This window comes from Hylobates moloch, unplaced genomic scaffold (genome assembly GCF_009828535.3).
Source record: "Hylobates moloch isolate HMO894 unplaced genomic scaffold, HMol_V3 SCAFFOLD_21, whole genome shotgun sequence".
In the NCBI taxonomy this organism is placed as follows: Eukaryota; Metazoa; Chordata; class Mammalia; order Primates; family Hylobatidae; genus Hylobates; species Hylobates moloch.
Window position 1 is genome coordinate 50,917,351 of NW_026652296.1, and position 17,066 is coordinate 50,934,416.

The 17,066-nt window shown below is 40.3% G+C and overlaps 1 pseudogene; it reads right to left on the reverse strand.

The window, feature by feature from the left end:
• Positions 1-8,725: 8,725 nt before the first annotated feature.
• LOC116461123 (protein SDA1 homolog) lies at positions 8,726-9,689 on the reverse strand (annotated as a pseudogene).
• Between the last annotated feature and the right edge of the window lie 7,377 nt (positions 9,690-17,066).

Genomic DNA, 17,066 nt, shown 5'->3' on the forward strand with positions numbered 1-17,066 from the left:
TAATCATTCCTTACCTTCTCCAGCCTGTAGTAGCTGTCACCACTATAATCTGCCCTTATATTCACGTGGCCTTCCCCCGCCCTCTCTGTGTGTCAAGTATCCCTCTCTTGTCTCTTACAAGGACACCAGTGATTGGATTTAGGGCCCACCCTAAATCCAGGATGATGTCATCTCAAGATCCTTAATTGCATTTGCAAAGACCCTGTTTCCAAATAAGGTCACATTCACAGGTAGTAGGACTTAGGTCTTTGGACATATCTTTTGGGGGACATCATTCAACTCACCACAGATGGTAAAAAACTGCCAAGATGTAAATCCTTCTTCAGGGCTACAGATGCACAGAAAGCAAAATACAGTCATCCCTGGGAATTCTTGAGGCATTAGTTCCTGGACTTCCTTGGATACCAAGTTCCTTAGGTAAAATGGCACAGTATTTGCATGTAACCTACACACATCCTCCTGTATACTTTAAATTATCTCAAGATTACTTATAATACCTAAGACCGTGTAAATGCTATGTAAATAATTGTTACGTTGTATTTTTTATTTTTGTTATTTCAAATATTTCCCATCCACAGTTGGTTGAATCCACAGATGTGGAACCTTTCATATGGAAGGCCAACTGTGTGCCCAATGTGGACAGAAGGTACCAATGTCAGGTTTTACCACCAAGCTTACAAAATAATTTCTCCATTTATTGTCGTTCTTTGATTATAATCGTCTTTTTTGGTAGGGTGCAATTTCTTTTTTTCCTTAAATTGCCCTAGACCTGACATTCTTCCCTACTCCCCTTTTCTACCTGCATCACCTTCATTCTTACTCTCCTGCACTAGGTTTTACATATAAACGAGCTACTGGGGCTGGGCACAGTGGCTCATGCCCATAATCCCAGCACTTTGGGAGGCTGAAGCAGGCAGATCACTTGAGGTCAGGAGTTCAAGACCAGTCTGGCCAACATACCGAAAACCTGTTTCTATGAAAAATACAAAAATTAGATGGGCATGGTGGTGTTCACCTGTAATCCCAGCTACTCAGGAGACTGAGACATGAGGATAGCCTGAACCCGACAGGTGGAGGTTGCAGTGAGCTGATATTGTGCCACTGCACTCCAGCCTGGGCAACAGAGTGAGACTGTATAAAAAACAAACAAAAACAGAAAAAAAATGACCTATTGAGCATTGAACCATATTTTCTCTATGCTCAGATAATTTACATAAAGACATATGAAGAAAAATTGTGTACATGCTTTTGTAAAAAAAAAAAAAGAAAGATCATTTTATATAACTTTGATCTGCTTTTTTCAGAAAAGTCTCTAAGTCAACTGAAAAAGCTAATTCCTTTCTTTAACAGTCACATACTCTGCCTGTAGAGATTGTAGTGGAAGATGTTGGTGTCCCACCCAGGTCCCATTTGAATTGGCCTAATGTACCCATCCCCAAATCCTGTGAGCATTGGCTGCTAATGGCTTACAGCTACCTCTTCTCAGGAGAGCTACTCTAAACCCAGAGGCCACCTTGCCAGAGAGGTTATGCCAAGATTTTTATGTCTGCCTTCCTCCTGTGTGTCTGTACCCATAGACAATGACTTTGTACATATATTCTTTATAAGGAGGCCAATAACTGTACACATATTCTTACCTACTTACGTTTTCATTTAGAAGTGTTGGATTCTAATGAATGAAATCTCCAGGTCAGAAAAAGATATGTACTCTTTACTAAGTATTGCCTCATTATTTTGCAAAAGGCTGTAACAATTCATAATTCTACCAGCCATTCATGAGTACCATTTCCATAACCTCATTCCCTATTGCCCCTGCCAGTTAGTAACAGGTACTATGTTCTTTTTTATTTTACCAATTATTAGTTCCTTGTTATTTTGTTTTGAAGTTTCTGATTACTAATGAATTTGAGTATTTAAAAAATATATTGCTAGCCATTTGGATTTGTTCTTTGAATTATCTATATTTATTGCCCATTTTCTTATTTTTCTTATTTGTAAGAGTGCTTTGTGCATTATAAATGTTATTAAAGATATTAACCTTTCATCCATCCTCTTTGTACAAATATTTTTTGCAAATTGTTTTCTATTTCTTTCAATCACAGGATGCTTTACCAATTAAAACACTTTAATTTTTCTCTAATCAAATATGTCTATGTTTTCTAGTCCGGGTTTCTTATCTTGATTAAAAACCCTTAGGTCTTCTAAATATTCTCCTAAGCATTTTGCCTTGTACATTTAAGTTTTAATCTATCTGTAATTTTTTTTTTTTTTTTTTGAGACGGAGTCTTGCTCTGTCGCCCAGGCTGGAGTGCAGTGGCGTGATCTCGGCTCACTGCAAGCTCCGCCCCCCAGGTTCACGCCATTCTCCTGCCTCAGCCTCCCGAGTAGCTGGGACTACAGGCGCCCACCACCACGCCCGGCTAATTTTTTGTATTTTTAGTAGAGACGGGGTTTCACCGTGGTCTCGATCTCCTGACCTCGTGATCCGCCCGCCTCGGCCTCCCAAAGTGCTGGGATTACAAGCGTGAGCCACTGCACCCGGCCTCTATCTGTAATTTTATATATATATGATATGAGGTATAGGTTCAATTTAATTTTCTTCTAGATGGAGAATCAGTTGTGTCAACATCAATTATTTTTAAAATATTTTTCTCAACAAGTTGAAATACCACCCTTGTCATATATTACATTCTCATTTATGGGAAATTTATTTCTAAACTGTCTTTTCTCTTCGACTAATTTTTTTGCCTTTTCTTAAAGCAATACACACCTACTGATTATAATGATGTCTTAAAATTTTTAGTATCTGGTAAAGGAATTCCCTATTTCACTATTTTTCTCTTTAATATACCCCTTGGCTATTTTTTAGTTTTATTCTTTCATATAAATTTATAGATCATGTCATGTAATTATAAAATGAATTACATTGGAATTCAATTCAGGTTTATATATTAATTTGCAGAAAAATTAACATTCTTGGGTTATTGTTTCCACTCAAGAATGTGGTAATCATTTCATTTATTCAAATCATATTTCATTATCTTTATTAATATTTTAAAGTTTTCAGTATAGGTTTTAAACCTTTTATGTTAATTTTTAAGCATCTCATTGTTATGTTGCTATTTTAAATAGAATAATTTTCAATTACTAAATGCCCAATACTATATTTCTATATTTTTGGAAGACCGTGAATACTGCTCACTGCTAATGGAGATAATAAATCACAGATGCTTTTAAGATCCATGAGGTTGTTTTCTTTTTCACGTTTAACTTTTCTAAAATTGCGGTGTGTCTTAAAATGAAAGTATACATTATTTGGTTTTTCTTTTTCCCTATAAAAAAACATATTTAAAGTTGATGATGTTTTACAGACATCAGACAGATTTTACAGACTTTTACAGATTTGAGAAAATCAGTGAGCCTATGCAGTTTACAGAGCTGAAAGGAAGTGTGGCATAGCATTTTGAAGACAGAAAGACCCAGGTTTAAATACTTAAGTAAACTCTAACTTTTGTGAGCTTTTTAACCTTATGTGGTTGTTCTTAAGAACAAATGAAATGAATTAAAAGCTCTTACTGCAGAGCCAGGCACATAATGCACGCTCAATAAATGGGAGGTAGGCAAAATCTTCCAGTAAATTCCAACGCTCTGACAATCACACATTATTTTAGCAATTTCAAAAACAAAAACAGTAAGAATGTCTTAAAAATTTAACTGAGATAAGGCAAAACTACAAATTTATAAGTTGAGTGGAGTTGTTACAAGGATATTTAATCATTTGCTTAATTTTGAAGTCCTCTTACATGCTTAGTAACTTAACTGGGCATACTCTTACAATTCTCTTAGGTTGTGTTAGGGACTATTTATTAAATCTCCCAACAGTCTTGGTCCACTAGAAAAATAGATAGATGTGCTAAGTTTTGCTTTTTATCAGCACATTGGATATATCTATGAGTATAAAGTAGATTATTTTATTACAAAGATATTTAATATTCCCTGGATTTAAGGAAGACGGATTGAGTTTTTGTCAACAACTTATTAATTAAAATTTGTTTCCAGTGACTGGCGCTTAAAATATTATCAAAACTATTATTTTGCAAGCCTTTACTTCTTTACTCTTATTTATATTTTTTGGCTGTAAGAAATGAATACATACGAAATAAGTTTCAGTCTATTTTAAAATTATATAATAGCTTAGATATTCTTAGGTTACTTATCAAAATTAAAGAAATTTTAAAAACTAAAACAGAAATTCCTATCAATTTCTCAAGAGAAATTATCAGCCATTCTTATTTATTTTACTTAAGCATTTACTATGTATGAACATTTTATTAAATTAGATTTTTACTTAATGATAAAGTATAATGAAAAATTTTGTCAATATTTATAGCATATGAAACCAAGGGTTTAAAACACAAATGAATTCAACTTCTTGTTTAAATGCCTTTTTTGCTTTTTATTGAGCATTGTAAGAAATAGCTTTGTCATTTTCTACTATAAATTAATTCCTGATAATCCTCAGAGACGAATCTGTCTTCTCGTATTTTAATGCTTTCTGGTTTTATTTTCATTGTAATGAATGCTCTGATGTAAACACTAGGATTGTGCTTTGGAAATAGTTTTAAAATATGAAATTAAATATGGTACATTTGCAGGTTTTTTGGTCCTATGATTCTTACTTTCTTAGAACCAGATTATGTTTCTCCTCATTCACAGAGGTTGCAGTGAGCCAAGATTGCACCACTATACTCTAGCCTGGCCTACAGAGTGTGACCCTGTCTCAAAAAAAAAAAAAAAAAAAATTTCTCATTCATTCGATGAAGACCTTTATTGGTTACCACGTCAAGTCATTGTGCATATATGTTTCCTGTTCAGTTTCAATTCTTCCATTCATTTGTTGAGCTCCTAGTGCCATAGTAAGTATGAAAAGACATAGTTCCTGTTCTGATTGAGCTTAATGTCTAAAATTCACCCACATAAAGGTACACTTACAACTAAACTATTAAGAGATAATCAATCTGTTATTTTGCTTTATTTCTTTTCTCTCTCTCTCTCTTTTTTTTTTTTTTTTTAAGACAGTCTTACTCTGCCACCCAGGCTAGAATGCAGTGGTGCAATCTTAGCTCACTGCAAACTCCACCTCCTGGGTTCAAGTGATTCTCGTGCCTTGGCCTCTCGAGTGGCTGGGATTACAAGTGTGTGCCACCACACCTGCTTAATTTTTTTATTTTTAGTAGAGGCTGAGTCTTGCCATACTGCCCAAGCTGGTCTCAAACTCCCAGCCTCAAGTGATCTGCCCACTTTGACCTATCAAAGAACTGGGATTACAGGCATGTGCCACCATACCTGGCCTGATAATCTGTTTTTTAAGAAGATGTAATAGGAATAAGAGAGATCTCTTAGATATCAAGGGTTGTAAGAATTAATTAGAATAAGAGAAAAATGAGATTAATCCAGACAGAAAGAACAGCATATACAAAGGCACTGTTGTAGGAAGAAACATACGTGAAGAATTGGAAGAAGGTCACTGTGGCCAAAGCTTAGAGTAGAGAGTGAGGGCAAATACTGTGGAAGATGTCTCTGAAGATACAGGTTGCAGCCAGGCCAGGCCAAACTTGTGATGACGAAGGGTTTGGAATTAAGCTAAAATCAATGGAAATTCTTAAAAAATTTTTTTTTGTAGAGATAGTGTCTCACTATGTTGTCCAGGCTGGTCTTGAACTCCTGAGCTCAAGTGATCCTCCTGCCTCAGCTTCCCAAGGAAGATTACAGGTGTGAGCCACCATACCTAGCCTGCAATTCTGACATTGTTTTAAGTTGAGGCAGGAGGGCAGTAGGGGGGAAATAGTAAGTTTGATGAGGAGAGATTGGTTAGGAAGTTATTCATTAGAATAGTGAAGGAAATATGGCACATGGTGGTATCAGTATAGATGACAGACACACATAGATTCAAGAAACATTTAGCAGATGCATCCAGGAGTAGTTGTGATGACTTCAATAATCACAAATGGACAATTGGTAAGGTGCAGTAGCTCATGTCTGTAATCCGAGCACTTTGGTAGGCTGAGGCGGGCAGATGGCTTGAGTGCAGGAGTTCAAGACCAGCCTGGGCAACATGGCAAGACCCCGTCTCTACTAAAAATACAAAAAATAGCTGGGTGTGGTGGCGTGAGCCTGTGATCCCAGCTACTTGGGAGGCTGGAGGACCACCTGACTGGAAGCTGGAAGTTGCAGTAAACTGAGATGGCACCACTGCACTGCAGCCTGGGACAGAGCAAGACCCTGTCCCAAAACAAAAACAACAAACAAACAAAACTAATGGCCAATTAGATGATTAGAGTTAACTCTCTGTTTTGAACCTTACTCAATTAGATGACTGGAAGAGCACAGGGTTTGCAAGACGGATAGTAGTTTTGTTTTGAACACAATGAGTCTGAACTGGTTTCTTACTAATCAAGTGAAAAGGTTACTAAGACAGATCTACTGATCTGGAGTTCAGAAGATAAATCTGGCCTAGAAATATAAATATGTGAGTCAGTTTCATCTAGGTTGCTTAGTTTGGATATTTGACCCTCCAAATCTTGTGTTGAAATTTGACCCCCAGTATTGGAGGTGGAGCTAGTGGGAGGTCTTGGGTCACATGGGGGTGCATCCCTCATGAATGGTTTGGTGCTGTCTTCTAAGTAATGAGTGAGTTCTTGCTCTATTAGTTCCTGTAAGAGCAAGTTGTTAAAAAGAGCCTGACACCCCGTTTGCCTCTACTCTCACCGTGTGATTCCTGCACAGGCCAGCTTCCCTCTGCCTTCTGCCATGAGTAGAAGCGGCCTGAGTCTCTCACCAGGAGCAGATGCTGGCGCCATGCTCCTTGTGCAGAACTGTGAACCAAATAAACCTTTTTTCTTTTCTTTCTTTCTTCTTTTATTTATTTTTTTTGAGAAGGAGTCTCACTCTGTCACCAGGCTGGAGTGCAGTGACTCAATCTTGGCTTTCGCAATTCTCTGCCTCGGTTGGTAGTGGGATCCAGTGTGCCACCAGCCTAATAATTTTTTTTTTTTTTTGTTGAGTGATTTAATGGTGTGATCTCAGCTCACTGCAACTTCCGCCTCCCAGGTTCAAGCGATTCTCCTGCCTCAGCCTCCTGAGTACCTGGGGTTACAGGTGTGTGCCACCAAGCCCAGCTAGTTTTGCATTTTTAGTAGAGACGGGGTTTCACCATGTTGGTCAGGCTGGTCTCGACCTCCTGACCTCAGATGATCTGCCCACCTTGGCCTCCAAAAGTGCTGGGATTACAGGCATGAGCCACCAAGCCTGGTCTTCTTTTTTCTTTATAAATTATCCAGCCTCAAGTGTTCCTTTATAGCAACACAAATGGACTAACATGATGGTATTGAAGCTGTTCATTCACTAATTCATTCAATCAGCATGTTTATCACACTCCTACTATGTGCTGGGCACTGTTCTCGGTTCTGGGGATTCAGATAAATTTTAGAGTCAGCTTGATAAGTTCCATGAAAATCCTTTAAGATTTTAATTGGAATTGCATTATCTGTATAATTGATACCTGTATAACATTTAGCCTTTTCGTCCTGAAAAAGGGTGTCTCTCTTCTTTACTTGAATTTTATTTAGTTATTTAATATTTTTGTAGTTTTTTGTTTATTTCATTATATATTTTGCATGTTTCTTTTGTTGAGTTTATTCCCGCATATTTTATAAGTTTTTTATTATTGTAAATGTAATCTGTTTTTTAGAGATGGGGTCTTGCCCCATCACCTTGGGTGCAGTGCAGTGCACAAAACACCTCACGTAAGCACTTGTGGAGCCAATGGGAAGTTCTCCAGAGACCCGTCCCTTACTGGCTGCCTAAAGCAAACTGGCTAAGTTCTTTCACAAGTTTTTCCTTTTATTTTTTTTCCTATTTGGCATTTGAAACCTATTATCGACACAAGGTAAACAGTGGGCTGAAAATAGGACAGGCTGAAGGAAGGCTGAGGAAACCAGTATGAAGGCAGCCCAAATGATGAACTAAATACATTCCAAAGGTACTATTTATACTTAAGGAAGTTTTAAAAGTGAGGTCTTAACCAAAAAGCCTTTACATGGTATTCAGAAAAAAAAAAAGAGGGGGTCACTTAAATCTTTTGGATTGACTAAAAGAGCTAAATTATGTACCCAAAATCTGTACAGCAAGGGCGTGTTTTCAGCGGGTAAAAGCCTGTGTACAAGTAAGAACCTCTTACTCTTGTAACGTTGTCCTGTTTTGTTTTGTTTCATAAGAATATATAACTCCTATCCCCACAGAGTTAGTCCAAAAGGCCTGAGTGACCTCATAGAAGTATGGAGCTACCTCTACTGAGAACTATGTACACTGTGCTGTAAATACACATATGTGTGTCCACCCCCACAGCTAAGCTGTCAATGCCTTGAGTGAAGGGGTTACAGATCATTCATTTCATATCTATAGTGACAATTAATAGGCATTCAATACTTTTTTTTGCATGAATGATAAATGAAATGATTTTACACTACAACCACTGTTTACATTAACATTCCCACCATTAGCCATCTCCAAAATAAAAACACCAAATTGCTGCCACATTTTCAGCAGTTTTCACAATACAGTGCTTCTGGACTTTTTAATGTAAACAGACATGCTTGATTTACCAATTTTCAGAGTAGTGACACAAACTTAGCATTCTTCTTGGAATGGAAAACTTGCTGGGAAGTTACTTCATTCTTTTTCTCTTTTTCAAAATTGCATCTCGTAGTGCCAACTGTTTTTCTCGGAAGGAACGCTTATTTTTTCACCAGACATTCTGGCTATACTGCATCATGATAAAGTTCTTCTGTTTCTCCTTCTCTTTCTTTGTTGAACTGGAAAATGGATTCATTTTGGTTTTCTTCCTCACAAATTCTTTTCGGTCTGTCTTTCTAGCCATTGCAGTTGCTAGTCTTGTCTCTTTGTCAGACTTTGGCTTTTAATGAAGGCTTTCAATGTCCCGAAGAGAAAGTAATTCACCCTTGAGCTCTTCATCACTGTCTCTTTCAATGTATTTCCTCTTCTGGGATTTCCCAGGGGCAGCATCAAGTTCTTTTCTCAGTTGGGCCATGCGGATTTCCTGGAAGTCTTCCTGAGTTAAAACTTGGCTGGTGCCGATGGCTGCAGCTTTGGCTTTCCGCTCCTCCATGGGCATCTTGTTCAGCTTCTTGGAGATTTCTTGCTGTTCTTCATCGGAAGAGTGTTGCACATCAATCCATTCACCATCAGCATCCTCCTCCTCCTCACTGAGACTGGTATTTTCCCATCCATCTTCATCATTTTCAGCATTCTCTTCTTTCTCACCTTCCAGAACTTCTGCTCCTGGAATGTAATCTTTAGCATCTAATTCTCCATATTCTTGTACTCTTGCTTCTAGGGAGGCCTCTGTAGGCTTACCCCAGAATTTCTTCTGCAGCATCTGAGGATTCAGTGCTCGGAAGAGCAGACGTCATTACGTTCTTATCCTTGTGTGTTTTATACTGAGCCAGGTCTTGGAGAAGTTCTTCAGTCACATGGCCAGAGAACATCGAGCTGTTATCTCTTTTATAGCATTGATTCCTACTGTCATGACTTCTCCAGAGTTCTTGTCAGTAACAAAATTGTTTGCCACAGTCATAAGCAATGATTGAATAATCTCTGGGGGTACTAGGTGATGAAATGCTTGTGCAGCAAACAGAGGATCTTTGTTACTTCTCTTTGGTGGGGCTGCAGAAACCTTTGAAAAAAGGATAGAAAATGAAGAGGAAGAGCTCATGAATTCCCACCAATCTGGAGATGAGGTTCCTGAGCATCATCTTCACTTCAAACTTCTCCTTACTTCACTCAAGCTGCTTTAGTAGTTTTTCTGCAAAATCTTGGGGATCATGAATTAAGTGAATGGCTGAAAAGTTAAACATCTCTGGTTTTTTCTTCTTTTTTTGTTGGTTCCAATTTTAGACCATCTCATTCTTTATGCAAATGAGCATAGGCTTTTAGGAGCAGCCAGGCCACATCTTTAATGCTTTGCTGCTTAGAAATTTCTTCCTTCAGATACCCTAAATCATCTCTCTCCAGTTCAAAGTCCACAGATCCCTTTAGCAGGGGCACAATGCTGCTTTTTATGCTTTTTAGCATAGCAAGAGTGACCTTTACTCCAGTTCCCAATAAGTTCCTCATCTCTATCTGAGACCATCTCAGCCTGGACTTCATTGTCTATGTGGCTATCAGCATTTTCGTCACAACCATTCAACAAGTCTCTATGAAGTTCCAAACTTTCCCACATATTCCTGTCTTCTTCTGAGCCCTCCAAACTGTTCCAAGCTCTGCCCATTATGCAGTTCCAAAGTTACTTCTGTATTTTCTGGTATCTCTATAGCAATGCCCCACTTCCCTGGGACCAACTTTTGGTATTAGTTTGTTCTTACACTGCTATAAAGAACTACCTGAGACTGGGTAATTTATGAAGAAAAGAAGTTTAATTGACTCACAATTCCACAGGCTTAACAGGAAGCATGATGGCAGGCCACAGGAAACTTACAATCACGGCAGAAGGCAAAGGGGAAACAAGTACCTTCTTCTTATGGCAGCAGGAGAGAGAGAGAGTGAAGGGAGAAGTGCCACACACTTTTAAACCATCAGATCTCATGAGAATCACTTACTATCATGAGAACAGCAAGTGGGAAATCTGCCCCATGATCCAATCACTTCTCACCAGGTCCCTCCCGGACACATGGGGATTACAATTCGACATAAGATTGGGGTGGGGACACAGAGCCAAACCATATCACTACCCAAAGGAAAATAAATCAATACATTGAAAGGATACCTGTATCTATATTATATGTCTATCACAGTACCATTCACAATAGCAAAGACGTAGAATCAACCTAAGTTGTCCATCAATGGATGAATGGATAAGGGAAAGGTGGCATATATATATATATATACACACACATATACATACACACACACAATAAAATACTATTCAGCCATAAAAAAGAATGAAAACATGTCTTTTGCAGCAACGTGAATGGAGCTGAAGGTCATTATCTAAAATGAAACAAACCAGGCACAGAAAGACAAATATCACATGGTCTCACTCATAAGTGGATACTAAAAAAAGTGTTCACTTGGACATAAAGAGTGCAATAACACATATTGGAGACTTGTGAGGGTGAGAGAATAGGAGGGGGAGGATGATAAGAAATTGGTTAGTGGATATACTGTAGATTATTTGGGTGGCAGATACCCTAAAATCCCTGACTTGACTATGCAATCTACGCATGTAACAAAATTGCACACGTACCCCATAAATTTGTACAAATAAAAATGAAAAAATATTTTTTTCAAATTATTAAATACATAAATATATATGTATATTTTTTGAGATGGAGTCTGGCTCTTTGCCCAGGCTAGAGTGCAGTGGCGCTATCTCGGCTCACTGCAAGCTCCACCTCCCTGATTCACGCCATTCTCCTGCCTCAGCCTCCCGAGTAGCTGGGACTACAGGCGCCCGCTAAATACAGAAATAATTTTAATGTATTATAAATAAATAATCTGCATTAACTCATTTATCCCACATGATAGTCTATGAGTTAGGCCTTATTACCAGTTTACAAGTAAAAAACTGAGACAATAAGGATAAGTCACTTGTCCACATTTAGAAGACTAGTAACTAGTCTGGGTGCAGTGGCTCCCAGAACTTTGGGAGGCTAAGGTGGGTGGAAGGCTTGAGCCCAGGAATTTGAGACCAACCTAGGTCCATGATGAAACCCCGTCTCTACAAAAAAATATAAAAATTAGCTGGATATGTTGGTACATGCCTGTAGTCCACATTACTTGAGATGCTGAGATGGGAGGATCATTTGAGCTGGGAGGTAGAAGCTGTAGTGAGCCATAATCATGCCACTCTACTTCAGCTTGGGTGACAGAGTGACACCCTGTCTCAAAAAACCAAAAACCTGGCCATGTGCGGTGGCTCACACCTGTAATCCCAGCACTTTGGGAGTCTGAGGCGTGTGGATCACTTGAGGCCAGGATTTTTGAGACCAGCCTGGCCGACGTGGCGAAACCCAACCTCTACTAAAAGTACAAAAATTAGCCGGGCATGGTGGCACACACCTGGAATCTCAGCTACTTGGGAGGCTGAGGTGGAACAATCACATGAACCCGGGGGGTGGAGGTTGCAGTGAGCCAAGATCATGCTACTGCACTCCAGCCTGGGTGACAGAGTAAGACCTCATCTCAAAAAAAAAAAAAAAAAATCAAACAAAAAAGACTAGTAACTGGTAGAGTCAGAATTTGTAGCAGACTGTACTTTCAGGATAGAATCCTATCTTTGTAAAAAAAAAAAAAAAAAAGTCAAAAAATCTGGAAAGATACACACCAAAATATGAACTGTGTTTACCTATGGTTGGGTGAAAAATACATTTTCTGGTGCTTATTGTTCTTTCTGATTTTTCTAAAATGAACAATTTTTTTAAATGTAACATGTTTTTTAAAAGTTGGGGGAAAGAGAAGCCAAAGTGGACACTGCTAAATAATGCCCTCACAATAAGTCATTAGTGAAAGCCACCACTCATTGGTTAAAAGAGTATTAATGACAAATGATAGAGGCTTGAAAGGGACCTTTTTAGGTTATCTCATTATATCTTGGCAGAGTGTCACAAAATGGCCCCAATACTCCTTGTCACCTTCATTCAAGCCCTTTGCAACATGGCATTATAGCTACTCCCGTAAAAACGTCTATTTTCCCACACTGTGACTAGCTAGTCCTCAGCTGATTCACAAATTGACATCCACCAAAATCAGCAGAGCCAGGCCAAATCTATGGAGCCAACCTGCTGACCGGTAGAAAAAAATACGTGGTTACTTTAAGCCACTACATTTCGGGTGGTTTCTTACACAGCAATAGCTAACTGATGCAGTGTCTACTAGGATAGCTTTATCAACGTCTTTGTAAAGCCCTTTGCAAAAAGTATCTTGAGAGATCGTACATAAAAGTCTTCAGATTTGTTAAGAGGCTTCTAAAGCAGGATTCCCAGTCATCACTGCATATTAGAATCACCTGGTAGCTTTAAAAACTCTGATAGCCAATGAGCTCTCCAGACAATTAAATCCAAATCTCTTTGGCTAGGACATAGTTCTTAATCTTTTTCTGAAAGTTTCCTAGGGAATAATTCCCATATGCAGCAAAGGTAGAGAATCAATAATCTGAAGTTTGGTTTAATTACCACAACTTCTCTACACAACATGGCCCGTGAGGCTAAGCTTAAAGCTCATAGTCTTTAAAGTTCAAGTGAGTGAAACACATGGCTTCTTGGTTTGGAGTCTTATAAGCTCTTTATTGTCCCATAAGAGGAGCCTCCTAAGTAGGAGGTAAATGGGTACCATCCCTCTGAAAAACCCAGTCATTTATGAAATCCACACCAAACCCATTCCTGGAACTAAGTTCTTATTACCTGCTTCAGACACATCAAAAGTTTGCCAAGGCCGGGCATGGTGGCTCAAGCCTGTAATCTCAGCACTTTGGGAGGCTGAGGTAGGCAGATTACCTGAGGCTGGGAGTTCAAGACCAACCTGACAAACATGGAGAAACCCCCGTCTCTACTAAAAATACAAAATTAGCTGGGCGTGGTGGCACATGCCTGTAACACCAGCTACTCAGGAGGCTGAGGCAGGAGAATCACTCGAGCCCAGGAGGTGGAGGTTGCGGTGAGCCGAGATTGTGCCATTGCACTCCAGCCTGGGTAACAAGAGCAAAAATCTGTCTAAAAAAAAACAAAAAACCTAAAATTTGCCAAAAGACTCACATTTTATTTTCTCTTCTTTCTGACCTGATGACGTCTCTCCCCAGTGTGTTGAGTTGCGTTCCCCATCCACCCCCTTACTTTACCACTAGGAAAAAGATCTGATATGTGAGGGTCAGAGTCCTGTAGACAGCTAGAAATTGACTTTTAAGTTTGAACTCTAGGTTAAATATTGATTGATTTTGATCTCTCAACCTAACATAGTCTTTGGGAGAAAATATTTGTGTTTAACAACTCTTATGTCCATAAGACTATTGCTTAAATTTAACCCCAATCCCTCCAGCAGCTGAACAAGTTTATCTCCATTATAGAAGCAACTTCTTGATTACAGCTCTGCAATCCCAGATGTGCTTTGGAATTTGAAATTTTTGGATTGTAGAAAGATAATACAGTGCATATATTGCATATTGCATTCCATCTCCAGGGGGATCTAAAGCAGCATCCTTTAATAAACACATTTAAGTCTCTGCAATAAAACACAAAAATTCACAGTAAGTGAGATAAACTGACATTATAAACAGCCTCACGTGAGTTCCGGTTTTCCATTCAGTTTAAGAAAAAAACTTAGTTTTCACAGCTTTTTCTACTTGGACAGTATGGATAAGAGAGTGTGGATTCCAAGAACGAGGTACAAGTTGCTGTAAGAAATTAAAGGGAATGAGCACCAACTGGGAAAAACTGAAGGGAAACAAATGAACAACAGCAGTGGCAGACACTGAAAAAGCTCATTTAACAGATTTCTTTCCACAAGCAAGCTGCATTTAGATGAAAATTCTTGCTCTTCAGGGGCCAGGCTCAGATTCCCGACCAGGAGACCTTGCAACAAAAATGAGATTGATTTGGACTGGGAGATAAAGTTTAAGGGAGAATGGAATGAGGGAAATAATAAAGAGCTTTGGATGAAAGAGTGACGCTCAGACTTAAGACCACGGCACACCGGCTCGGCCAAGAGATCTTTATTGGAGGCAGCAGGCTGGGCTGGGCAGGAGAGCGAGAGAGCGAGCGAGCGGTGGGGGGTTTGCTTCTTTTAGGCCCAGGAGGGCTGCGTGGATGTTTGTGATTGGTTGGGGTGGGGCTTAGAGCGAGGTGGGAAAAACACCTCTCTCTCATTGGTTTTTCCTTTGGTGGGCTTGCATTGAGGTAGAAGAACCCGGAACCAGCGCAATTAGGGTGCTCTAGTTACCTAACATTCCTCCCTTTTTTGTTTTTTAAGAAGTGGGGAGGTGGGCGTCGCTGTTCGTCTGGCTACTTCCTGCTGAACGGGGGCGTCGTGGGAAGGGATATTGGAGGACTGTAGGGGCAGAACAATAGCAGGAGGCCAAGGAAGACGGCACTGAAGGTGAACACTTCCCAGGGTGTGAAGTCTAAAATGTCCCTCGTAAGTAGAGGTCATCTATGGACGCGAGCCATCCGTATGGCAGGGAAGGATCTGCTATGAGCCACGTATCTTCTTGGAGCGCCTGGAGGAAATCTAAGAAATTACAGGTCCTGGAGGTGGAGGCCATGGGTAGGTGAGTCCTGGTCGTCTTCTTCGGTTGCTAGGAGTTGTAATGCCTGATGAGAAGCTGGTTAAAAGTCTGGTTAGATAAGGAGGAGATTCGTTGCTGCATGAACTTTATTAGGGGAGGAGGGTGCGAAAGGCCGCTATTCCTAGGAGGGGTCCGAGAAATGGTAGGACCCAAGCTAAAAGAGGCATTTTTAGAGTGTCCCAAAGTGAGAAGCCTGTATTCGTTTCGAGGAGTTTTTGTCTTATGTCATTAAGATTTTTTATGTTAGTCTCGACAACCTGGGACTCATTAATAAAGTAACAACAGCTTTCTTGGAGGAAAATGCATGTGCCTCCTTTTTCAGCTGTCAGGAGGTCTAGGGCTCTGCGGTTTTGGAGGACTACTCTGGCTAAAGAGGTGATTTGTCGTTGCAGGGCGGCTAGTGACTGCGCAGTTTATTCAATAGTGGATTCTAGGTGTATCTTTAATTCATTAACCTGCGAGACTCCGTATCCGAGGGAGGTGGCCCCTAGAGCGGAGCCTAGAAGTGAGGTTGTAAGGGAGAGGCCAAGGATGGCAGGTATAAAGACAGCCCGTCATTTTCTTGGGGCCTGATTTATGGGAGGGTGTTTAAGGTTGAAGGCGGTGGTCCCTTCGGAAAGGGAGAGGAGGGTAAGTTGTGGCAGGAGTGTGATGGGGAAGCAGGTGGTATTGATGGAGGAATTGATTGTTTTGTAAAGAGTGTGGTTACACCAGAAGAAGTATCCATTGGGGGCGGAAGAGTTAGGGTAGGAGGTGGAGGTATTGCAGAAGGAAAAGGATTCAGGGGAGTCTGTGTAGCAGGTAACAGCCTGGGACGTATTGAAGAGGGGAACACCGGACATTAAGGGGGTGTTGGGGGGTGGTGAATGATCAGAAGTGTTGGTAGTGTTTGGGAGGGTGACTGGAACAGCAATAAGTGGCGGTTTATTGAGGCTGGCACATAAGAAGCAGTTGGAGGGAGAGATATTAGAGGCGTTTAACAGTTGGATTCCTTCCTGTAGAAGTAAGAGCCAGGACTGCTGTACTGAGATGGAAACGGAGGAGGAGTCTAGCTGCTGGAGGAGGTCTTCGGCGGCTTGAGAGATGTCGCCGGAGATGCCGGGAAGCGAGATTTTGGGAGGGGTTTTGTAAGTGCGGGTGATGGTAAGGGTCTGCACTGGGTAGGAGTATGCATTGCTAGAGTAGATGGCTCCAGTCACCCCTTCTCCCCAGACTGAATTGGCTGGGTCAGAAATGTGGATGCCGCGGCTAATATTCATAAACCCTTTACTTCACGTATAGTACAGAAAGGGTTGAGCTGAAGGCCGGTTGGATTTGCCGAGGGTCCAGTCCGTTGCCCAGTTCATGTGGCAATAGTGCCAGGGACAGCCATAGCATTGAGGCCACTGTGTTTTGCACTGTTGGTCGGTCTGTTGGTGTTTGAAGCACAGTGCAAATTTAATTTGTGTAGCCATGGTCCAATGGTTATCTATCATGGTTAGATAAGGGACGGTGAGATTTATGCTGGAGGCATTGAGAGAACAATTGGTATAACTAAGAACATTTGTGTGAACCCTACGGCCTTGAGTGTATGTCTCCTTCAGAGTGAAGAAGTAGTATGGGGCCTGCGAAAGGGAGGGGGAGTAGAAGAGTAAGGCTGTAGAGATGAGGAGGAGGAGCAGCATGTTAATCTTCGGGGATAGGTGGGAGGGAAGGAACCTTGGAAATGCGG